The following is a 25,339-nucleotide window of genomic DNA, read 5'->3' as shown; positions in this document are numbered from 1 at the left end:
CAAGAGTGCAAGCTTGCTGTTGTGAAACTTTGATGCGATCAATATGTTGTGTTTGGATTTCTGAACAGCCTATTGCTCAAGGTTGATGTAGTACAGGAATTGCGCGCAGGCCGTACGTGCCTTTTTTTCCCCTTACTTGCGTCCATCTGTTGACAAGTCCTTGTGTGTGGCTCTCACGGGTAATGTTTTAGAGGGAAAAGACGCAACACATATGCCCATTTTTGTTCTTTTGTTCGGGACATGTTGCCACGCGCTTTGCCATACCTTCTTTCCTGTCGCTCAATGTAATATGATGCATTTTATCAAGTGTGTGATCCAGCATTTTTCATGTGCTGTTCACAATGTAAACAAGAAAAAAGTAAAGTTTTTTGATGAAACCACTTCCTCCTATGTGTTCAACTAATAAAAACCGTTCAATAACGGTAGGCAATTCGATAATAACAGCTCTGATCGCTTCGTTTTTTCAATCTGCATGACCTAATTCCGCCTTGCTTAGGTTCTCCGAGAATCTTGGCGATTTCTCCAGTAAAAAGATTGCGATCCATGAGTTTATTACCTATGTATGTATGGCATACTTAAAAATTAAACAATAAACCATTTGCGCTCCAGTATAGACAACGTAGTTGAACATTTTAACAGCCAAAGATAAACAAGAATCGAAACATTGCTATCTGAGCCGAAACAGCGCTAAACCATGCGTCTAAAATCTCGGAAGACAAAAATGCGGTCTGAGCAGCCACTCGGGGCGCTGGCGGCAGTGGAGTAGCTCAGCCGCAGGGCCTTACGGGAGTGTCCGCTCTTTACGTTAATATGTTTCTCTATGGCGCCCTTTCGAATAACGAACGCGGTGCGATGCGACCATGGCAAGACCACGAGAAGTGCGTACTCCTGAGGAAGAGGCTGCCTACCGCGAGCGTGAGCGAGAGTTAGCTCGCGAACGGGCTCGTCGCTTGCCCTCATTTCTGGCGCAGAAAAAAGGGGCGGCGCAACTTGCACGCGAACAAAAAAAAAAAAAGCACGCCACAAGACGGGGATACTTCACGCGAAAAAAAACAAAGGAACACACACACTGAGACAGCCGCAAATATGTAGCATCACCAACGAGGCAACGCACAGGGCTGCTGCCGACGGCGTCCGCGTTTACCCGCGTTCGCGCCTAACGCGCGGTGTACGTGACTGCAGCCGATGCCTTTGGCGGCGGCTTGCCAGGTTTAGACCAGAGAACTGGACACTCGTCGAATATATATATATATATATATATATATATATATATATATATATATATATTTATAGCATCGGTAGTCGCTCACTCTTCTCGCTTCGCAACGTTTTGATACAAGTTCTTGTTGTAGATATGTCTTTACGCAATTGCATCACGTGCAACATATGCACATGTAATACTCGGCGTAACTAACGCACCTTCGCTGTTCGACCACCTTCACGGAGTGAAAGGGGCGGCAATTCTTTTTTTTTTTGTATATGCAACGCAATATTTTTGGTCGGAAATGCAACCAGTGAATTAAGAAATAAATAAATGTGGGTGTTAACGTCCCAGAACAGCACAGGGATAAGGGACGCCAAGGTGGAGGACTTCAGGTTAATTTTCACCATTTGGGGTTCCTTGAAGGCCAATTGCAACAAAATTTCCATAACTAAATTTGTTATGAATTAGTACATACCACAGAAGCAACCTTGACAAAATTGCATAGTTTTCTTTCTAGAAGCCTTTAAACACGTATACTGACTACGTATGTTCGGACTATTGCGTGGGCACGTCGTATACCGTGAATTCAGCAGTCGCCGAGCAGACGATGTGGATGAACGCATCTCGAAAGGCGTTCGTTCTTCCGAATGGCTAAGCAGTGTTGTACAGATAGAATCACACTTGTCTAGAGCAGTCGAGCGGCCGGCTGCGGGCTGCAACAGCGCCGCGTACCGGCAGTCGCTGGGTTCGAGATATGTTGGATGCAAGCGCCAAAAGCCTGCACGCGGCATGTGCACTTGCGGCCTATCTGCGATGTCAGGCTGTAAATTTGATCATAAGAGATAGTCAGTTATCTTACTGTCTTTTTCTTCTCATTTTGTTTGTTGTTTTTTGCTTGCTGTCGCTTGTGGAAAGACCGCTGTCCGTGATAAGCGTGTATGTGCAACGGAATACATGCACTGGCTCTGAGAACTACACATGATTCAAGATAAAAAATGGCAATGATTCATTGGCGCCTCGGTGAATGGTGACGTCAACGCCAATTGGCACATTAAGTGATAGACGCAAACGACGACTGACGCGAAGTAAAACGCATTTTTTGCTATGTTATCAGCTGAGGCGCCGGCTGCACCCGACGAAGCAGGCAGCGAATAAGCGCAGATCCCGCCCACCCACGTTCGTGAAAAAATCTACAGGCCGATAACATAAATGGCCGCGAGAAGCCATGCCGCATGCAGGCTTTTGGCGCTTGCATCCAACATATCTCGAACCCAGCGACAGCCGGTAAGCGGCGCTTCTGCAGTCCGCAGCCGGCCGCTCGACTGCTCTAGACAAGTGTGATTCTATCTGTACCTTCCGCAGTGTTGCAAACAGGCGACGCGTGCACCTGGGGGCTGTCACTATGACGCGAGTACCAGGTTACCAGATTAGCTTCAGTTTGAAAAACTGCGCGCGAAGCGTGTCACCTTTCGGGTTCCTTTAGGTCCGGGCTTCCCTTCAGTGGAGGCACGTACTATCGCGATGGAAAGAAACGCGAACAGTGGAGCGCGTGGCCCAAGCATAACTGAAGGTACAGTGCGCGCCTTCCAGTCATCAGAATAGGTGACCCGTAAAATGAGAAATCGCAGGGAATTGTGGGGCGCGCCGTCTGCTAGCAGCTTCCGGTTCGACGGACGACGCGGCGGCATCGGCGGCATGCCCGGGGGGCGTATTTACAATTGCTAGTAGGTACAGCGTTTGACCGCTGGCGCCACGCTGCGCCGCTCGCGCGTACCATGTTTCTAGCCGCCGCCGTTGGAACGGAGGAGGCGTTGACGGAGAAAACGCTGGGCTGGTGGTGATTAGAGTGTTGGGATCGGTGGTATTATAAACGCATCACTGTTTTGATGATCCAAATATAATCCCACTATCAGGGAGGGAGCAGTCTATCTGACTGGAGCAGTATTTTTTTATTTGGGGTGTTGCTACGCTGGGCTCCGCAGCACCCCAACGACCGCCGCTTCGCGTCGGCGCCCGGTACCACGGCTGCCGCCGTGGCACCGGGGTTCAAACGACCACGCTGGCAAACAGAGAGGAAAAAAAAGCGTGATTTAAGAAAAAAAAATTATAGCGCAAGCGGGATTTTAACCAGCGTACGCATGATCCTAAAGCGAGCGCCGTAGCCACTCAGCCATACAGCCACGCTTCCAACGGTTGCATTCATGCGAACCATATGATTGCGTTCGAGCGCCCTCGGCGAAAGAAACCACCTAGAAACGCGGTACGCGCGAGCGGCGCAGCGTGGCGCCAGCGGTCAAACGCTGTACCTACTAGCAATTGTAGTGTTGCGCCCGGGGGCCGGCGCACGTGTCTTTCTACGCGGTTTCAACTGTCAGTCGTGCGAAGCTTTCCGTCCGCTTTGTGGACCAGCAATGTCGTACCATTGATGCAGTTGATTTCTAAGTTTCAGTTCACTCTGGGCGCGACGATGACGAGCCAATAAAGGCAAGGATACCCTTTTATTCATAAACGAACTCTGGTTTTCGTTCCGGCAGCTTTTTTTTTTGTTTCTACCAGGTTTAGCTCTATGACATTTGCCGCTGCTTGGACGCACCGTCACTGAGTGCTCTGCCTGTGGGTCAGTCATTTTATCAAGCGTATAGAAGCATTACTTAGAAAATCGGGTGCTGAGGCGATGGCTATAGCAGCCTGGTAAATACTGCCCTGTGATCACCGCTGCAACCGGTGTCGTCAGTAACGGCGCAGCCAGCGTAATTAGAAAATGAAGTGCTGAAAATGTTTGATAACTGCCGGCATTTCTTGGTCAAAACTCGAGGTTCATGTGAAGTTGTACGTAGTTAGAAGTTCTCGTTTTTTTTTCTTTTTGTCAACAAGATGGGGAAATGGCCGTATCGCCGACATATTACGGCTGCGCATTATCTCTATCTGTATTCAAGGAACTAAGGTGGGCTAGTTGGTTATGAGTATTATGTATGTATCCCGCTGTGTCCCATATAAATTTGCACTGTAAAACCACGTTTCATACTACCTCTATATGTGCATGCGTGTACTAAAATAGTTATTATTGCTTGAGTCAATGTTAGAGAATTTGTGATCGAATCCCGGCCACGGCGGCCGCATTTCGATGGCGCCGAAATGCGAAAACACCCGTGTACTTAGATTTAGGTGCACGTTAAAGAACCCCAGGTGGCCAAATTTGCCCTACTACGGCGTGCCTCATAAATCAGATCGTGGTTTTGGCACGTAAAACCTCATAATTAATTTTTCTTAATGTTAGAGAAATAAATATCTCGGGGAATCATTCCGTGTCGGCCCTATACACAGCTCATCGCCGCATGATAAGTGCCACTGTACGTTAATTTTCTTGTTGTTCACTGATGGTTCAGTTTTCGAAGTGGCAGCCATGCCTCTGATGCTTGTGAACAGCTGACTCAGCAACGGACGTTGCAAGGCCGTAGTTACACGAGTTTACCTTTAACGGTTGAATTTGAGCAGCCAACGCCTGAACTGCCGATCATGGTTTTGCTAGGCGCCTGCAACCGGGTAATCTTGGTGCGTGACAAAGCCGGACTGCAAGCGCATCAATAGGCTTCAGCGGCGAAGCGGTGGCGGCGGCTGCGCTTCCTCGAACCGGAAACAACGAGCAGACGGCGCATCCCAGAATCCCTCGCTCTTTTACGGGTCACCTATTCACAGGCGGGCACATCCGGTGTGATCGCGCTGTGCGATGGTGCGCCCCCTATCCGGCGATATTTTGTTTCTGTTCTGCTTCTCTTTTATTTGAAAACGAGGAAAGCTGACGGTACAGTAATGATGACAGCACAAACTATACTATCGAAATGAAAAGAAACGCGCACCACGGAAAGCGTGGCTTTTGGCTCAGCCAGCGCTACTGCGAGGATACGTTTCCAACTGCCATATGCTTTGGCTGTCGCTAGGCGAATCTCTGCTTTCCATCGGCGCCACCGTAGCGCTAGAATCTTGCTCCGGCTGGCGCTATCGCACCGCGTGCGCGTTCCGAGTGTCAGACATGACTGCCAGATGATAAGCTTTCCTTGTCAATATGCCCGGCAAGTAAAATGCGGCACGCTTTCATGCCGTCGCGATGCCTGCGTGATTAACAAAACTGAAGCGTGAATTCCAGACCATAGCAAATTTATTGGTCTAAGAAAGATATAGAGAACAACTGAAACAAAGGCTCAAGCTGGCACAAAGTTTGAGGAAATAAAGAAGCAGAACTGCTAGACAAAAACATACTATGCAGTAACTAATATTTGGTGAAGTCTGCTTCGGCCAGGATGACGGATTCCGTGCGCTTTGGCATAGAGGCAAACAGGTCTGTGGCTAGCTCAGTGCCGCGAAGCCTTTCCCACTCGGCGTGAACAGCAGCCCAAAGGGAGTCCTTGTTCATTTTATGGAGCTGCAGACGTGACAAGCGTGATTTCATAATTCCCCAGACATTCTCAATTGGATTTATGTCCGCTCCTTTTGCTGGCCACGAAAGTTTACGGATGGCAAGCTTCTCTAGCATAGCCTCCACGGAACGTGAAGTATGGATTGGAGAAAGGTCATGCTAATAATAAAACAGCCCATCCTTGAATGACCCATCCAAAGCAAAGGGCAGGACAACCTGCTCTATTACATTACAGTATTCTGCTGCAGTGAAGCGTTCATCTAGCCGTATAAGGGGACCCAAGCCTTCGGCTGTGATGGCACCCCACACATTCACGGAGCAGCGCCCGCTGAGGCTTGTTCGCTTGAAGCAGGTGGGATGAAAGCTGCATAAAGTAAAAAAAGAAAGTTAAGTTTGTCTTTACGCGCGTCAAAATGGTATAATACGTTTAGCCCAATCGCTGCTGTATCCAAACATTTTTCTTGTATATTATAGCGAAGTAGGCACCTGGCATTAGAACAGGGACTGCGCTGTGACTGTGACGTAGCCTTTATTCATTGGCTCAGAATGCACCTCAAACCGTTAATTCCTGACATGAAGCAACCAAAATGTAGCTAATCTAATTGCAGAACACGTGTCTGACTTTAAAACACTGAAATATATATTATAATTTTTAAACGATCGCTAGTCGCACCCTCATGCGACATTCGTCGTAGAGCTATCTTCGTTAAATTTTGATGCTACTCTGACCACACTAGCACTAAGTGAACGAATTCAAGCCCACATATTTACAAAGAGCGCCGCAATTCAAGAACACTATATATAGGGTGCAAAGGCTTACTGATGATTTTCTTGACGCCACACTTTCAGTATCTCGTGACCCTTTTTGGAAAATGTTCTCTCATCTGTGAACATCACCTGGCCCCAATCCTCCACAGACCAGTCTTTGTGCGATTGTGCGAATTGTAGACGGGTGGCTTTGTGGCGATCCGAAAGCAAAGGCTTTCTTGCGGCTGTCCTGCTGTGAAGGCCCGCTTCGTGGAGGCGCTGTCGAACCGCTTGAACGTCAATGTTTAGCCCGAGCTCCGTTTTGATCTGCTGGGCTGTTAAAAAAAGGATTGTCTACGGCGGCTGCAATAATTAGTAGGTCTTGTTCCGCGGTCGTGGAACGTGGCCGCGAACCGTGAGGAAGGTGCGAAAGTCTACCTTCAGTTTTGTAAGCTTTCAAAACTCTGTTGACTGTCGAAAGCGCTCTTCCGGTAATCTTCGCGATTCTTCTCTGGGAAAATCCTTTGCGGTACAAAGCGATCATTCCAATCCTGTTGGCGTCCGACGCTCGCGGCATCTTTTTATTTTCAAACTGAAGGGACGCAAGCCGATAGCCATGCTCCTACGCCGTAGGAGAAGACATCGCGCATGTGCAGCTCCACTTCCAATCATCGTTTTTATTTTTGAAGCTTGTTCTTTTTATTTTCATGATCACCGCTGCCGTGAGGTAGCGACGATCAAGTTCGCTTAACGCTTCAGTTCTGTTAAGCACACAAGCATCGCGACAGCATGAAAGAGTGCCTCATTTTACTTGCCGGGCATATTTATTAGTCATGTCTGACACTCGGAACGCACACGCGGTGCGATAGCGCCACCCTGAACAAGATTCTAGCGCTACGGGGGCGCCGGCTGAAAGCAGAGATTCGCCTAGCTACAGCCATGGCAGTTGGACACGTATACTTGCACTAGCGCTGACTGAGCCAAAAGCCACGCTTTCCGAAGTTCGCGTTTCTTTTCATCGCGATAGTACAGTTTGCGCTGTCATCATTACTGTACCGTCACCTTTCCTCGTTTTCAAATAAAAGAGAAGCAGAACAGAAACCAACATATCGCAGGAGAGGGGGCGCACCATCGCACAGCGCGATCAAACCGGATGTGCCCGCCTGTGAATGGTGATGACTGGACGGCGCGCACTATACCTTTAGTTATGCTTGGGCCACGCGCTCCGCTGTTCGCGTTTCTTTACATCGTGATATTTACACCAGGAAGAGCACGCACACACGCACGCTTTATATACAGTAATACCCCATTAGACAGTTTTAGCAGAGCGCCGCTTACGCTCCGCTCCGCTCTGATTTCGCGCTCTGAGATACTGCAGGGAATTGCGTAGGCTTCGCATTTGATAATCACCTCTTGCCGAGACGGGAGCGACGCGCTATCAACTCAGCTGCAAAACGACGAAGAGGCCAAGTAGACGCGCTGTCACGCTCCGCTCAGTCGGCTTTAGCGGAGCGAGGGATGCGGTCTTCGGTCCGCTGCCGGTATCAGCGCCGTGCCCAAGCGCAGTAGCGTTCCCGCAATTGGGTGTGGCATTTGCTAGCGGTTGTGTGGCATTTGCCAGCATATGCCGGTCTGAGCTGGGCGGACAGCAAGCGCTCATCTAAAACACTCTATTAACTCGAAGTAATCAAAACTGTAAGACATTCCGAGATAAGCGGAGTTTCGAGATAGCCACAGAGTTTTCGACCGACGGTAACCTCCACAGGGCGTCATTCTGACCGCTGAGAAAGCGCAAAAATGAACTGCACCGGATAAGCCATCGCTACAAAATCACGGCCCTTAAATATGGAGGTAGGGGATTCCAAAATTGTTTGCGCCGTTTGCAGCCAGCTGAACAATGGCCTCAACATCGTATCTCTGGAAAGCAGCATGCCGCGCGTTGCGAGAAATACACCGCGGGAAAGCGCTCGCCACCGCCCTCCTTAGTAACCTGACCAGCAACCGCCCTTGCTGCCACTTGGCAGCAAGGGCGGCAGCAGGCTTCAAGTGTGCTCACGGACTCTGCGCATCTTTTACGCAAGCACTTGCTGATACCTTATCCTGCAATCCGGCTCTGGTGGCTTCGCTACCGTTTCGGACTTGATCGCCCTGGATTGGAAAGCTGCGTTTCCCTACGTTAGCATCACCTTTCAAGCCACGAAAATTTGACTGCGACATTGCCGCTTCTGCCCCACTGGCTCATCTGCGGACACTACAAAAGGACCGAGCGCATCATCTGCTCTTTCACTTGGCAGCAAGGGCGGCAGCAGGCTTCACGTGTGCTCACAGACTCTGCGCATCTTTTACGCAGGTTAGGAATCAGTTTATTTCTTGATTTTCACTGTTCTTGCCGCTGCTGTCACTGCTGCCATTTGTATCAATTTGTATCTTTGGCATTGCTATTTGTTTTAAGGATGTCGAAGGAGATCAGATTACTTTTTGATGAGCTGAAGCGCGAACTTAAGGCGGAGTTCAAGGATTTTAAAGACACAATCGAGCGAGACTTTCGCAAAGAATTAAGGGAGATTAAAGCTTTTTTTGGCTACAGTGAACAAGGAGTATGAATAAATTAAGAATGAAAACCAAGTCCTGAGAGCCTCAAATGATGAATTAAAGGCACAACGCGCTGATCTCGCACGGCAGGTAAATGATCATGAGAACAGAATACTTCGGGCTGAGTAGTATTCCCGGAGGACAAATGTCGAAATCAAAGGCATTCCGTACGAGTCCTCCGAAGACATAGTTGAAATGGTCATAAAAATTGGAAAAAAAGTGGGCGTTCCACTTGTTGCGACTGATATCGGACGAGCACACAGAGTTCCAACGGCACGCAACCCAAGCAAAAAAAAAAGAAAAAAATGTGGTTGTGCAGTTCGAGCAGAGACAAAGGCGGGATAACTTTTTGATGAATGCGCGCGCAGTAAGCCTGAAGTGTTCTGACCTCGGCATTGGCTCTGTCACCGGTGTTCGTAAATGAACATTTGTGCCCAGAGTTGAAACGATTTCTTGGTCAAGCTAAGGCGCGCAAGCTCGAGACCGGTTGGAAGCATGTCTGGGTGCGCGATGGAAAAATCTTTGCGCGGCAGACTGATAACGCACCAAAGATCAGAATTGAAGACAGCGATGATGTAAACAAAATGACCAGTTCTTCCTGAAATCGGTGCAACGAAACAGATGGTTTGTGTTGTAGGCACAAATATTGCGGCGCTGCTGTAAAAGAAAACATCTGTGGTCTATTTCATGCTTATTTTCTGTTGCCAAGTTGGTCAAGTGCCGCGCATACTCATGAAATTTCATCGCTGTTGGCTCATGAAATCTTTGCTTTATCATGTAAAAACAACATTTTGGCGTATAAGTTTTTGGGAAGAATTCATTCTACTTACTTCTATTTTCTTAGAATGCACCAGGACTCGTGGTTTTGTATCTTGTCTTTGTTACAATTTTTCATTTGTGTAGCCTATCCTGTTCGTGGTCGTAAAATTTGTTCGATAGGGATAGTTGTCGCTGCTTTTGTCATTGAACTGTTGTTCGAACGCAAAATTTCTTTCGCAATAAATTTCGATTTTACAATGTACAATTTCCTGTTGACTTTTCAGCATCAGAAATGAGCACTTGTAGTATTAGCCCGTCAATGTTAAAGTATGAAAAGGTTGAGAAATGTGATTCACCTCTAACTTTTATTCATCTTAACATGCAGTCAGCACGTGGCAAACAGGATGAATTCTGTATGTTTCTTAGTGATTTCGGCTTTTCTTTTTCTGTTATTATGTTGACAGAAACGTGGTTTTCGAATAATGACATGCATCTAGAAGGTTACAACGGAGTTTTCTTGAACAGATCGCTTAGAAGAGGTGGAGGCGTATGTATGTTGATTAAACAAGGTATTATGAACTGCTTGATCACTTATCTTTATGCACGTTAGATATTGAGATAATATGTTTGAAATGCGGAAAGTTTCCTTTCGCTGTGGTGTACCGTCCACCTGACGGAAATATAAATGGTCTTTTCCAGCAGCTAGACGCGATATTCTCTTTTGTTAATATACATCAGTACAATTTAGTTCTAGGTGGTGATCTAAACATTGACATGTTTTCTAATACATTAAAACAGGCGGAATTTCCTATGCTTCTTGATTCGTATTTGTTGTCAAATGTGGTACTGGAACCAACTCGCATTTCAGCAAATAGCGCCACGTTATTGGACCTTTTTATTACAAACTTACCATGTGAAAGCCTTTTTTCTGGGACAATCAACATTACAATTAGTGATCGTTTGCCAACATTGATAAGTGTCATATTGAATCAAAGCCAATAGATAAATTTCGGTGCCAGAACATAACTGAAAACTCTCTCTCGCAGTTTCGAGACGAAATCTCCAAAACTAGTTGGGAAGCAGTGCTCTCGTGCTCATCAGCAAACGCAGCATATGACAATTTCATGAAGATAATTTCCCGTATTTATAAGCGATATTTTCCCTACAAAGAAATAAAGAAGTCGAAACGTTCACGGAAACCATGGGTCACAAAGAAGCTGTTAAATATGATAAGAAAAATAGCAAGTATCCACTATTCATGAAATATCGCGATCCAGGCACATTGGATTCATTTAGGAAGTATAGAAAATTTAACCAAACTTATGAAAACAGCAAAACGCAATTATTATTCTTGCATGTTCGAATGCGTTGCAGGGGTTAGGGAGATGTGGAGCAAACTAAATTCAATTACCGCATTACACAAAGCTAATTTTAGTGTAGAAGAGATAACTGAAGGCGATCGAAGATACAGGGGCAAAGCATTGGCTGAGAAATTTAATAATCACCTTACTTCATTGGTAGACAGCGTCAGTGACACCACTGCACTACATTACATGTCCGCACAAGTAGCTTAGTCGGTTTATCTTTCCCCAACGAATGAATATGAGGTAATGTGTGTTTTCAGAAAACTAAAGAAAAGTAAATCGGAAGATATTGACGGTTTAAAGATGGCTCCAATTTGTTTTGTTATAGATATATTAGTCGTCCCTTTAACATACATTTATAACCTCATTTCAGGCACAGGTATTTTCCCACAACGTATGAAGCATGCAAAAGTTACAGTACTGTTTAAGGGAGGAGACAAAAATGATTTCAAAAACTATAGGCCCATATCTGTTCTACCATTGTTTTCAAAGCCCATAGAAAAACTAATATTTATAAGATCATCGAACTTCTTTACAAAACACTCGGTAATTTCGCCGGCTCAGTACGGTTTTGGGTCAGGGCGGTCGACAGAGGTAGCATTGCTACGGCAAAAGGAAATTATATTAGGCAATATAGAGGACAGGAAACTTACACTAGGTATATTTGTTGACCTCTCTAAACCTTTGACCGGATAAATCATGATACCCTTTTACAAAAGTTAACCTATTACGGCATTCGAGGCACTGCACTGAATTTACTTACCAGTCATTTAAGCAATAGGCTACAATGTGTAAGCATAATTACAGAACAGTCATCTTTGCAAAAAGTTACTCAAGGTGTACCTCAAGGTAGTATATTGGGGCCGCTACATTTTATTACTTATGTCAACGACATTATTATCATAAACCAGACAATCCAATATGTCATTTATGCGGATGACACTTCCTTGTTTTCCACAGGTGTGGACGTAAATGACCTTATTTCAGCAGCAAACGCGATACTTGCTGACTTGTATGCATGGTCGACCGTAAACTCCCTACAAATCAACTGCTTAAAAACCAAAGCCGTTCTGTTTCGATCGAAGGGAACAACGTACACAGCTACTTCAAAGCTATACCTTAACAATTCTGTGTTTGATTTTCCTTCGACAGCTAAAGCATTGGGGATAGTTTTTCACGAGCATATGTTATGGGATTCCCATAGTGAAATGGTAAGAAAAAAGCTAAGTAAGGCACTAGGCATGCTTAGGAGATGTCAGTCATTTCTACCGACTACTCGGATGTTAATTATCTACAACACACTTTTTTGCTCACAGCTACGTTATGGTCTTTTGGTGTGGCGCACTGACACCGTGCAATCTAAGCAAAAATTACTCACGCTTCAAAAAATGCATTACGTTGTATTGCAAATGCCGAATATAACGCACATACCTCGTCTTTATTCAATAAATTTAAAGTGCTAAGATTTGATAACATGTACGAATATTGTTTATTAGTATCTTTTAAAACTGAATTTAACAAAGGAATAAATAATCTTACATCCATAGCATGCTTAGAGCGCAGCCCCTCGTCTCGACCCACTAGACAGAGCGATTATTGGAAGGTTCCTCGATGCCGAACAAACTATGATCTCCAAATGCTTAAACATTCACTCCCACATATACTTAACAAATTCAATTTATCATTGGAGCGTCTGCGCCTCCTTTCGCGACCGGATATGTCCAATAGTTTTTTTACTGATGTCTTTCTTGTTGTTTTCTTGGTGCAAAAAATGCGGCATAAAATGCTGCATTTTTTTCGATTCAAAAAAAAATTTTTTTTGCCAGGAGTGCAAATTTTTCTGCATTTTATTTTCTGTATAATTATATTCCTTATTGTGCCAATTTCACTATGTATTTTTGTGCCTATTTACTTGTTTACATGACTTTACGAATGCTGTCACTTTTCTGCCTTGTATTGCTGGGATGTGGGGCCCGTCAAGCTGCGCTTATATCGCAGCTTTTTTCCCGCATTCCACACCACAAATTGCATCTTTGCTTCATGTATGAATATAAAAAAATGTAAACATTGAAACACTATGGTGAAATAAACTTCAACTTCAACCAGCGCCAGTGCAGCGACGCTCAATAGCTGCCTCCGAGCACTGCCGTGCGTGGCTGGCCTGTTTAGAAGTGGCGGAGCGCTCACCTGTGGCCGACTAGTGTTCCTATACTATATGCACAGGGACACTATGGCCGATGCTACTATTTCTCGCACTCTTTGCAAGCGATTGAGCGAATGGATCAAGCAGCGGCGCGGCGCTGCGAAGCATTTCGCGAAGTTTCGTTTCACATGCATTTCCGCCGCGAATTTTCCACCGCTGCGAATTTCGTCCTGCGCAGGCTTTCCCGCACTAGTCCTCCACTGGTCACGTGGCGAGGCGGGCCGTCGTTGGTTGGGAAGCGGTGCTGCCGTGCTGCCACCGTGATAAAATTCCAACTTGCCCGAACCTCGCCGCTCCAGACGCTAGAGCCGCTGCTCGAAACAGGTTTGAGCATCGCGGCGGCCGGAATCGCGAGCGTTTTCGCTCGCATGTGAAACAGGCTTAAGGCTACGTTCACACTCGGAAACCGACAAGCGGGCGGAAAGGCCAAAGCGGCCGGAAAATCTTTTCCGCGCATGTCCAAGTTGTTCACATTTGTTTTGCTATCGCCGCGGCCACCGCTGCCGCTTTCGCCCACATCCATCTAGTCTGCGTACGTTTGTCGGCGTGGTGGCGCTCATTATCGCACCATTTGGAGCGGTATGTTCATTCATTGTCCCACCCGTCATCAAAAGTGTTCATTTCACGCAACTTTACGTGTCATCTGCGCCTTCCGGTAATTTCCTCGTAGGCGTTTCGTAATTCTCCTCATACGGGCATGGTAGCGCTGAGTCAAAGGTTGGTGCCTAGGCGTGATTATATTTCTTTAATAGCTTTTATTTACAGGTTGTAATAACATTTCGTCATTTCGTATTATTGGCGGTGCCTCCAGTACACCAAAGCTAAAACTCGGGCTGGCCCTTGTGTTGGGGCTCGCCGAAGCCTGCGCGTCCTACGTAAGACCTATGCTCCCAATCTATTGTCGCGACGAGAAAACCACCGCGGAACGAAAAAAGCGCCCTGCGACTTTTGCAACATATCGCGCCCGTGCGAGAAGAATTACGGAGCGCCAACGAAGAATCTGCCCAACTTTTTTCTGCCACAGAAGTGGGCAAAGAAATTGTTTTTTATACTTCTACCTACTTGTTTCCTAGAAATGGACAATGAATAAACGGAAGGAGCGGACACCACGGAAGCGGCTGTGGTGGGTTCGCCCAGCTTTGCAAAAGCGCGAGAAGTTGGGTCACCCCAAGGCTTCGTTGCTGCACCTCCGGTCGCGCGACGTTGAATACTATCGCGAGTATTGCTCACAGTACGTTTTAGTACCACTCTTGTCGTAGAGAAAGTGGCGGATCTAGATCGCGTCGAGCACCATCGCAGCCTACAATTTTGGTGCCATGTACAATTTTACGACCGGATGTTTACATGCTAGTGGAGCTTCCGGTCGAGTGGAACGACTTTCCGCCGTGATTCCGCCTCGCCATAGCGAAAAAATTTCCGCCTGGTTTTCCGCCCGCTTTGCTGCCTAGGCGGGCGGATTTTTAGAAGTTTTTGCCGCTTGCGCCTGCTTCGAGACCAAGTGTGAACGTAGCCTAAGGTGATGGAGGGACTTTAGTCGTAGCGACGCTCCACCTGCGCAATCAATGGGATCAGCCGGCTGAGAACTGTAGATGAGGGTTTAGTAGAATCAAGCAAAAGGCAATGGGACCAAATTGCAGATCTGGGCCAGTATTTTGTAGCGAAGCGTTATCCTTTATTTTTTGCATGTCTTATCATCCACCGCTCACGGCCGCCTGATCCCGTTGATAACGTGAGCGGACAGTCACTCTGACTGAGCTCGAAAAGGCATTAGCCTCGGAAAAAGCATCGCTACAAAATAAGGGGCGCTGGTTTCTATTTTTGGCGATGCCACAGCGGCGCAAAAAACGTACAAAAAACGTTTGGATACCGTCTTTTTTTCAGCATTTTCGCAGTCTAGGTTTCGAGATATGCGGAGTTTGGCGCAGTGGCGTTTCGAGATAAGGGGTGAAAATCGTATGGAGTTGGCACCGTGCCAGGGAAAAAAAATCGACTTGCCGATAATTCGAGATATCAGAGTTCGAGTTCAAGAGGTTTTACTGTATCTCACTGAAGTGTTGAATATCAGTATCCGGCAGTGAAACAGGGGGGCCGAACTCCTCCTTACAATATGGAGGAGGGGCCGGGACCCCGGGGGCCACGGTCTCGATCGATATACCTCGCATTCAAGGTTGCCCAGATATACCTCACTGATCCTAACACTAATCACAGAGAAATCATCGTGCAGTGGACACAAGTCACGGTGATGACATCTTACGACCGTGACATTGCCAGCCCTGTAGAGCTGCTATGTATTGCGAATGTCATTTTTATGTGATAATTCTGAGCGAATATATGAATTCCTTTCTGTGCTATTTCAGGATGTTCGATGTGTTGTGTGAGCTGCCCTCGCTAGAGCTGATCCGAGGCGTCATTCAAGGACCATTGAACCGCTACATCATGGCCGCGCGCCTTTCTGCGCCGCACTCGCCGATTCTGTGCTGTGGTCCACCAGCACTCATGGACAAAGTATGCAGGGCAGTGCTCGCAGATATTGGCTACAAAAATGAACACCTCCTCTTTTATTGAGCCGGTGACAATGAAACACCACACTAGGTAAACAATGCTTTCTATATGCTTTATTTACAAGCGGCACATTAGTGGGTTCCCAACTGTGACGCATTTACTATAACTACATTTACACATTTACCTTAGTAAGTGGGCTACAGCACTTGTCCTCGTCAATTGTTACGTTGTCATGCACAAATTTACATCTTTGGTGGAGTCACATATTGCGAGGTCATAAGACAGGCAGGATATGTCTGTGCCCAAGTGATATTTACATTAACTGTACTGTGCCGTAAAAGTGCAATAGGCTCGTCAAGTTGGCAATTTTCATTGTACTTGGGCTACAGCACTTGTCCTCGTCGATCGTTACTTGCTTCCCAGTATAACCCTTGCAATGTTTTATGTACTACCAGTATGCTTGTGAGAAATTGACATTTTTGATGCAGTGATAACTGCAAGGTCATAACAGGCAGGATATGCCTGTGCTAAAATTGTAAAGCTATAGAAATGCAGGCCTGAAGATTGGAAATAAAAATTACGGCGTCATATGGACTAACAAGAGAAGGCTCATAGCTAGGGCTCTTATTAAACAGTCGACTGAACTTGTCGTTCATCCTGAAGACAGCAAAAAACAAGAGAGCAGCCAAGATGCTTCTTCGGCAGGCTGCTGTTGGCGCAGTCTCGCTTCTGTTTTTTTTTTTTTTTTGGGGGGGGGGGGGGGGCAGCATCACAGAGTGGCTAGAAACATGAACAAGTCCTCATTGCTGAGCCGGTTACAATGAAACACCACGCCCTGCAAACAATGCTTTCTCGACGCTTTAATAAATAAACAGGTGTCAGATTATTGGGTAGCCCCACTGACAAATTTACTGTGCTGTACTTTAAAATTGCAATGGGTTGGCCTAGTTGGCAATGTTAGTGTACTTAGGCTTAAGTTACAGCACCTCGTTCATTGTTACGTTGTCATACATGTGCTTCACTCTGTAACCCTTGCAATGTTTAAGGGGAGAGGTGGGTAATTAAAAAACATATTCTTTGAGATATGGTGCTGAAAACATGCACATACATATATGTAGTGTTATGCGCTCATTTCGAATTTAAGATTCTTTTTATATAAGTTCACATTCCACTCTATTTGCTATCTGCCGTGCGCTCACGAAGAGCTCTTCGGAGTGTCAGTATCGTCGTCGGTAGCTCGCATGATGCTCAGCTCGTGTTGAATAAAGGAAGCGAGCGAATTGGAAATCCGCTGTTCTGACGAGTCCTGTTCCCGCAAGAGACATGAGTGCAGAATGAAAAATTGTGCAAAGAGAGGAGTATTGCACGATACCTCCGACAACATCCCAAGATACAATGTGACGGCATGAACATACATTTATGCACAAAAACACACTTATATTTCAACCACGATATATGGAAGTTCAATATATAATGACAGTCTCAATGTATGTAGTTTATAACTTGTTGCTAATGGAACACCAGATTGTTAGAACCTCAGTATAATAAAGTGTGTTTATACGCGATTTGATGATGATGATCATTGGAGTTTATTGGCGCAAGGGCTAGATGTGGCCAAAGAGCGCCAAGGCGATGATAATGGCTTGTCAGTGGTATGAATAGTGAATTATAGGGTGTGGATAAAACAGATGTGGCATGGCTGTAAAGGGGCCTAAAGATAGATAAACTTTAACCCAAAGATAGTTTCGTTATGCCCCCATGGGGCATCGCTAATAGTCGGGGCCCATAGTCCAGGGCTCCGCTGGCTCTTGCCATCTTCTCTGCTCGCTGGATCAGCTTGAGCTGGTCGTCGAGGGCCGAGCTGGACAGCAGTGCCTCCCATTGCTCCCTCGTGATGTTCGTGTCATGGTGTTCTATGTTGTGTAGCGTGCACTCCCATGTAATGTGGTATAGGTCTGGTGTGGCTCCACACCACGGGCATTCATCCCTGTAGGCTGTGGGGTGCATGCAATGTAATATGTGTAGGTTCGTGTAAGTGCCTGTCTGGAGCCTACGCCAGGCAGCGGCATCCTCCGTCTTTAGTTTTCGATGGGGTGGGGGATATCGCAAGCGACTCCCTCTGTGGTAGTTCAGGATTGCTGAATACTCGGGGTCAACTGGGTCAGGGTCATCTGCTGTCGGCGTGATGAGTGCTCGGTTATGTGCAAATTCTCGAGCTACAGGTTACCCGTGATGGCAGCGTGACCCGGTATCTAAATGATGGTTTGGATGGTGTTGTCGTCAGTGTCCTCCTTGGGTATTTGGGCTAGGACTTGTGCCGCAGGTCTTGCGATTCTTCCCTGTAGGAAGTTGCGGCAGGCCTGCTGGGAGTCCGTGAGGATCGTCAGTGGTTTGTTTGCTGTTGGCCTTCGCGGATGGCTAACGCGATGGCCAGCTCTAACGCTTCCGTGATCGTGCAGGGGCGGGCGATGCACTGGAGGTGACGTGGCATTGGCGGTCGCAGACCACTGCCACTGCGCCCTTTTTCTTCGTTCCGTACATAGCGGCGTCCGTAAAACGGGCCATGGTATCGAACCTGAATGTTTTCTCTATGTATTGCGCCCTCGCTTTCCTCCTTCCGGAGTGTAGGTTAGGGTCCATGTTGCGTGGTATTGGGGCAATGTGATACCTGTCCTGGACAGGTATCGTGCAGTTTTCTTGGATTCGTATTGTTGCGGCTTTGAAGCCCAAGGTTTGTAGGACCTGCCGGCCCGTGTGAGTCCGCGCAAGTCTCTGCTGTTGTGAGACGTGAAGGGCTTCTGTGAGTTCGCTGAGGGTATTGCGTAAACCCAACGCCAATAATTTCTCAGTCGATGTACTCATCGGCAGGCGGAGAGCGGTCTTGAAAGCCATCCTCAAGAGCGTGTCGGCCTGTTTCGTATCGGATTGTGTGAGATTGCGTGAGAGAGTGGGCTTGGTGGCACACAATGCGGTTCACTGACGTCCGGCGCCTTTTCGCCTTACAGGTGCTCACCGTTTTCTACTTTCCCGTTGGCACCTGCTGTTCTCCTGGAGCCACCACGAAGTCTACGGGCACGCCCGCCTTATGGTGTGTTGGCTTACGGGGTACACCTGCCTGGCGGAGCCTGCTGAATCGTGCGCCAGAAAATACCAATCAGGACCGCCACTACATACCGCCTCACGTCTACAGCCTGCCGCAAGCCGTCGCTGGAGGGGTAGGCTCGCCCTACCTTCAACGCGCTAGCGATACAGCTGGACCAACTTCGTCTACTCACCAGTGCCCCGAAACCGAAACAAGCGACGATTACTGCGCCGCACCGCCCTTGACCGGAAATCTACCGCATTTATCGTCTTCATGCTGCTGTGTATCAGCCGACGCATCGGCACAGACATCAACCTTCACGCATAAACCACATCACACCCTGTCGCTCATCAGTGGGCTTGGTGGCACTACGACAATGCTGTTCACTGACGTCCGGCGCCTTTTCGCCTAACAGGTAACAAATCATTGCACTATTTATGCGCGTCGTTCCCGCTATTCTGCTTTGCTAGTGCTGCCAAGCCCAGGCTACTGCGTTACCATTGTTCGTGACTGCACGTCTATCATCCTACAACTTCTCGCACTTTCTGGCGACGAAGAATCGAATCCTGGCCCCAGCACCCGTTCCAGTTCGACGCAGGCATCCTGCGACATAATTGAAGCGTCGGAGGAGATAAGGTCTGGTCAGGCGTCTCTTAAACGAAATGAAATCAATCCGAGCCAAACTATCGCAGAACGAGACGATTTTTGAAGACATAAAGAGGCGACTGACAAAAATTGAAGACGATGTTTCCTCCATAACTACACTGAAGGCCGAAGTTAGTTGCGTCAAGACAGTTGTAGATAAGAACACTAAAGCCATTTCCGACATATCATCGTGACTTAACGATTCAGAAGATCGGGCCCGTCGGTCTAACTGTTTTTTGGCGTAGCTGACAGTGAGCGGGAAACATGGCAAGAATCGGAAAGCAAGATTGCGGAACTTTGCAATTCTAAACTTAATATCAAGTTGGGCCGCTAGGATGTCGAGCGTGCCCACAGAATTAGCAAGTACAACACTAACAGAAATAGACCAATAATTGTCAAGTTAGCACATTTCAAAGTGAAACAAAATATTCTTTCAAATGCTAAACAACTAAGAGGGTCCAACCATAGCATATCAGAAGACTACTCATCTAACCCTCGGCATGCACGTAAACAACTAATCGTGTTCGCCAAGTCCCAGCAGAAACCTATTAAACTTCGGTATGATAAACTAATCATAGAAAACAGAGCTTACAAGTATGATAACGCTACAAACATAGTCGTATCAACTTCATACGTACCATCGCGCACTACTGCAAAGCCAAATCGCATCCCTGTATCATTTATTTATACTAACATAAGAAGCTTGCTGCCCAAGCGCGAAACACTTCGTAGCCTCATTGATTCTTCAGATTGTAAGCTTCTAGTACTAACAGAAACATGGCTGAATTCGACCGTCGATAACACAGAACTTAACTTATTCCTCCAAGATTTTGATATTTTCAGGTGGGATCGTATAGGCAAACGCGGAGGAGGTGTCCTGATAGCTGCCCATCGCAGCCTATGTTGCTTGGCTGTTGATATCACTTCACCTCTAGAAATTTTATTAATTTTGTGCAGTTCTTCATACCAACCAATTCTTATCGGTGTATGCTATCGACCCCCCGACGCAGATGCTTCCTTCAATATTGTCACGTAGTAGTGACGGCAAAGAAAACAGTCGTAAAACTGTGTATGAGGAAACTGGTTGTTTATTGGGCGAACCTGTGCCCACAAAAGCAAGCTACACTCAAAGCACAACGATAGCGGCGAACACAGTCGGCGGTCGTCGAAAGTCTGATCAGCGGCGCGACACGTCGGCTTTTATACCTGAGTCATCGAAGGTTCCAGATTAATCCCTGATGCCCGCGTGTCTTCCAGAAAGTTCTAGACAATTCGCGTCGGTCACACAATCCGATAACATAAGCGTCGGTGAAAACAGGCAAGGAAAAGAAGCATCGATAACGTTCTAGAAACTTCCGATACAGGCGCGTCCTGCGCCGAGCGATAACGTTTGACATTTGTTAGCCGGTGGAAAGCGGCCACCGGTGAAAGATAAACATGTATACGTGTCAATACCCTCCCCTTAAAAAGCATCGTCCCGATGCTACAAACACGAAAGCGAAAACAAAACCACGCGTACAGAAAGGGACAAAAATAACAAAGCAACAAAGGACCTAAGTTCCTCAGCGGTCGTAGAAAGGCTTAAGACGCTCCACGTGGATGACTTCAGGTCGTGCGGGGCGCCGCTGTGATTGCGAAATACCGTCCGGCACGACCTCATAGTCCCGTGCGCCAATACGTCGGATGATCTTATATGGTTCGAAATAGCGACGTAAGAGTTTCTCGCTAAGTCCTCGTCGGCGTATCGGAGTCCAGACCCAAACACGGTCTCCGGGCTGGTACTCGACGTAGCGTCGTCGAAGATTGTAGTGTCGGCAGTCAGTTCTCTGCTGGTTCTTGATGCGCAGGCGGGCGAGCTGTCGACCTTCTTCGGCACGCTGCAAATAGGTGGCAACGTGGAGATTTTCTTCGTCGGAGACATCCGGTAGCATGGCGTCAAGCGTCGTTGCCGGTTTCCTTCCGTAGACCAGGTTGAACGGCGCCATGTGCGTCGTTTCTTGCATGGCCGTGTTGTATGCGAAGGTCACGTACGGAAGGATGGCATCCCACGTCTTGTGTTCGACGTCGACGTACATTGCCAGCATGTCGACGATGGTCTTATTTAGGCGCTCGGTGAGGCCATTCGTCTGCGGGTGGTAGGCGGTGGTCCGGCCATGGCTTGTCTGGCTGTAGCGCAGGATGGCTTGAGTTAGTTCAGCCGTGAAGGCCGTACCTCTGTCGGTGATGAGGACTTCTGGGGCACCGTGACGCAGGAGGATGTTCTCAACGAAGAATCGGGCTACCTCGGCGGCACTGCCTTTGGGCAAGGCTTTTGTTTCGGCGTAGCGGGTGAGGTAGTCCGTAGCTACGACGATCCATTTATTGCCGGACGTCGACGTCGAAAAAGGCCCCAGTAAGTCCATCCCGATCTGCTGGAACGGTCGGCGAGGTGGCTCGATTGGCTGTAGAAGTCCGGCTGGCCTTGTCGGCGGTGTTTTGCGTCGCTGACAGTCTCGGCATGTCCTTACGTAATGGGCGACGTCGGCAGAGAGGCGAGGCCAGTAGTATTTTTCTTGTATCCTCGCGAGCGTGCGGGAAAAACCGAGGTGTCCAGCCGTTGGGTCGTCATGGAGAGCTTGCAGAACCTCTGGACGCAATGCTGCGGGTACCACGAGGAGGTAGTTGGCTCGGAGAGGCGAGAAGTTCTTCTTTAGGAGAATGTCGTTTTGTAAAAAAAACGACGCCAATCCTCGCCTGAAGACCTTCGGCACAATGACACTCTTGCCTTCCAGGTAGTCTACACGGCTTCTTAGTTCCGGGTCGGCTCGCTGTTGTTCGGCGAATTCGTCGGCACTGATGGGTCCCAAGAAAGTGTCGTCATCCTGGTCGTCTTGTGGCGGCGGTTCGACGGGGGCGCGAGACAAACAATCGGCGTCAGCGTGCTTTCGCCCGGATTTGTAAACGACGGTGATGTCGAATGCTTGAAGTCTCAGGCTCCATCGTGCGAGGCGACCTGAAGGATCCTTCAAGTTAGCTAGCCAACACAAGGCGTGGTGGTCGCTTACAACTTTAAAGGGCCTGCCATAGAGGTAGGGGCGAAACTTTGATGTAGCCCAGATGATGGCGAGGCACTCCTTTTCTGTTGTGGAATGATTTGCTTCCGCCTTCGATAGCGACCGGCTAGCGTAACTTACAACCCTTTGTAGTCCGTCAGTCCTCTGCACAAGCACGGCGCCGAGTCCTACGCTGCTTGCGTCGGTGTGGACTTCGGTATCGGCATTTTCGTCGAAATGCCGGCGATTGCAGGCGTCGCTTCAGTTCTTCAAATGATTCGACTTGCGGCGTCTCCCACTTGAACTCGACGTCGGCCTTCGTGAGATACGTCAGTGGCTCAGCGATCCGTGAAAAATTCTTGACGAAGCGCCTGTAATAGGCGCAGAGTCCAAGAAATCTACGCACTGCCTTCTTGTCAGCGGGCGGAGGAAAGTTGGAGATGGCCGCAGTTTTTTGAGGGTCGGGGCGCACTCCAGACTTGTTGATGACGTGGCCCAAAAACAAGAGCTCCTCATATGCGAAGCGGCACTTTTCCGGCTTCAACGTGAGTCCGGAGGTCTTGATTGCTTGAAGAACTGTTTCAAGGCGCCGGAGGTGTTCCTCGAAGCTTGAGGCAAACACAACGACGTCGTCCAAATAGACGAGGCAAATCTGCCACTTCAAGCCTGCCAGTACTGTATCCATGACGCGTTGGAAAGTCGCAGGTGCCGAGCAAAGACCAAACGGCATGACCTTGAACTCAAACAGTCCGTCTGGTGTTATAAACGCAGTCTTCTCCCGGTCCCTCTCGTCGACTTCGATTTGCCAGTAGCCGGTTTTGAGGTCGATCGACGAAAGATACTTTGCGTTGTAGAGTCGATCCAAGGCGTCGTCAATCCGTGGGAGGGGGTATACGTCCTTCTTCGTGATCTTGTTGAGGCGACGATAATCGACGCAGAAACGTAGGGTTCCATCCTTCTTCACTAACACCACGGCGGACGCCCACGGACTCTTGGACGGCTGGGTGGTGTCGTCGCATAGCATTTCCTCGAGTTGTTGCCTTATGGCGTCGCGTTCGCACGCCGGAACTCGGTACGGGCTCTGACGGAGTGGGCGGACATTTTCGTCGGTGATGATGCGGTGCTTGGCGACAGGGGTTTGTCGAACTTTTGACGACGACGAGAAGCAGTCCTTGTATTGCAGGAGCAGAGCTTTTAGTTGTTCTTTCTTATGCCTGGGAAGGTTCTGATTGACGTCGAAAGTTGGTTCAGGTATTATAGTCGTCGTTGCAGGTGCACTGGAATCCGTGAAGGCGAAAGCACTGCTGGCTTGTACTATTTCGTCGATGTAGGCGACCGTTGTGCCTTTGTTAATGTGCTTGTATTCGTCGCTGAAGTTCGTGAGCATCACCCTTGCTTTCCCTGCACGTAGCTCAGCTATGCCTCTAGCGACGCAAATTTCACGGTCGAGCAATAGGTGATGATCGCCCTCGATGATGCCCTCCATGTCTGCAGGCACTTCGGTACCAACGGAAATCATTACGCTGGAGCGAGGCGGAACGGTGACTTGTTCTTCAAGCACATTCAAGGCATGGTAACTTATGCTTGTATCCGGTGGTATGGCGTTGTGCGTTAAAAGCGTTATCGACTTGTATCTTAAGTCGATGACTGCACCGTATTGGTTTAGAAAGTCCATGCCTAGGATGACATCCCTGAGCAGTGCTGCAGGATTACGAAGCTCGCCGGGTAAGTGCGGTTGTTTACCGTGACTCGGGCTGTGCAGATTCCAGCCGGCGTTATTAGGTGGCCTCCCGCTGTCTGGATACCGGGTCCTTGCCAGGCCGTCTTCACCTTCTTTAACTTGGCGGCTAACGCGCCACTGAAGATGGAATAGTCGGCGCCAGTGTCGACGAGAGCGGTGACGTTATGACCATCGATGAGCACGCCTAAGTCGGTAGACCGTCGTCTAGCATTACGGTTAAGTCGTGGCGTCGGATCCCGGCTGCGTCGGCTTGCTCCGCTGCTGCTACGTCGCGTCGGAAGGTCTTCTTTCGGCGGCGAAGTGGTGTCAAGGCTGTTGCTAGGCGGCGTGCTGATATCTCTTCGTGATGAATCGCGAATCGTCGTCGTCGGCGGCGTCGGAGGATCTTCGGCATTGCGTCGTACAGCAACCGCACCTCCATCGGTTGCTGCCTTTAGTTTCCCGGGTAAGGGCTGGGAGATCGGCCCCGGGTGGGACCGTTGTACTGACGGCGATGCGGCGAGATGTAGCGGCCTGGTGACGGCGAGCGTGAGGATCGTCGTGGTTGCCACTGGGCTCCGGCGAGGTAGTCAGCGATGTCGCGCGGTCGTTCACCCCGCACTGGACGCGGCGCGTTGACGGCGAACCCTTGTAGGCCCATCTCGCGGTATGGGCATCGGCGGTAGATATGACCAGCTTCGCCGCAGTGATAGCAGAGCGGGCGGTGGTCGGGGGCGCGCCAAATGTCCGTCTTTCTCGGGTAGCTGCGCTGGACGACGGTCGGGCGTGCTGGCGGCGGCGGTGGTGGACGTCGGAACTGCGGCGTTACGGGGCCCTGGCGCGAGCGCGGAGGGGGGCCTTGACGACGGGCGACGGCGGCGTAGGTCAGCGCTTCCGGTTCGGGTTGCGGCGATTCGGGAAGTCCTAGCGATTGCTGGATTTCCTCCCGCACGATATCGGCGATGGAAGCAACTTGAGGCTGCGACGACGGTAGCAACTTCTGCAGCTCTTCGCGTACTATCGCCCTGATGGTGTCTCGTAGGTCGTGGGAGAGTCCTTGGACTTCGGCGTAATG

General features: G+C 48.5%; 1 protein-coding gene and 1 long non-coding RNA gene across 2 annotated transcripts in view; one reads left to right on the top strand and one right to left on the bottom strand.

Moving 5' to 3' along the window:
- LOC119446365 (isocitrate dehydrogenase [NADP] cytoplasmic-like) overlaps window positions 1-25,339 on the bottom strand; it is a 342,750-nt gene that overhangs the window by 207,927 nt on the left and 109,484 nt on the right. The gene's annotated exons all lie outside the window — the stretch shown is intronic.
- On the top strand, window positions 8,060-18,925 carry LOC125942480 (uncharacterized). The gene is made up of 3 exons (XR_007465141.1): window positions 8,060-8,715; window positions 15,641-15,875; window positions 18,791-18,925. It is a non-coding gene; the product is annotated as an uncharacterized LOC125942480 (long non-coding RNA).

This window comes from Dermacentor silvarum, chromosome 1 (assembly GCF_013339745.2).
Source record: "Dermacentor silvarum isolate Dsil-2018 chromosome 1, BIME_Dsil_1.4, whole genome shotgun sequence".
NCBI classification, from domain to species: Eukaryota; Metazoa; Arthropoda; class Arachnida; order Ixodida; family Ixodidae; genus Dermacentor; species Dermacentor silvarum.
The sequence above is the reverse complement of the archived record's forward strand: the minus strand, read 5'-3'. Positions and strand labels throughout refer to the sequence as shown.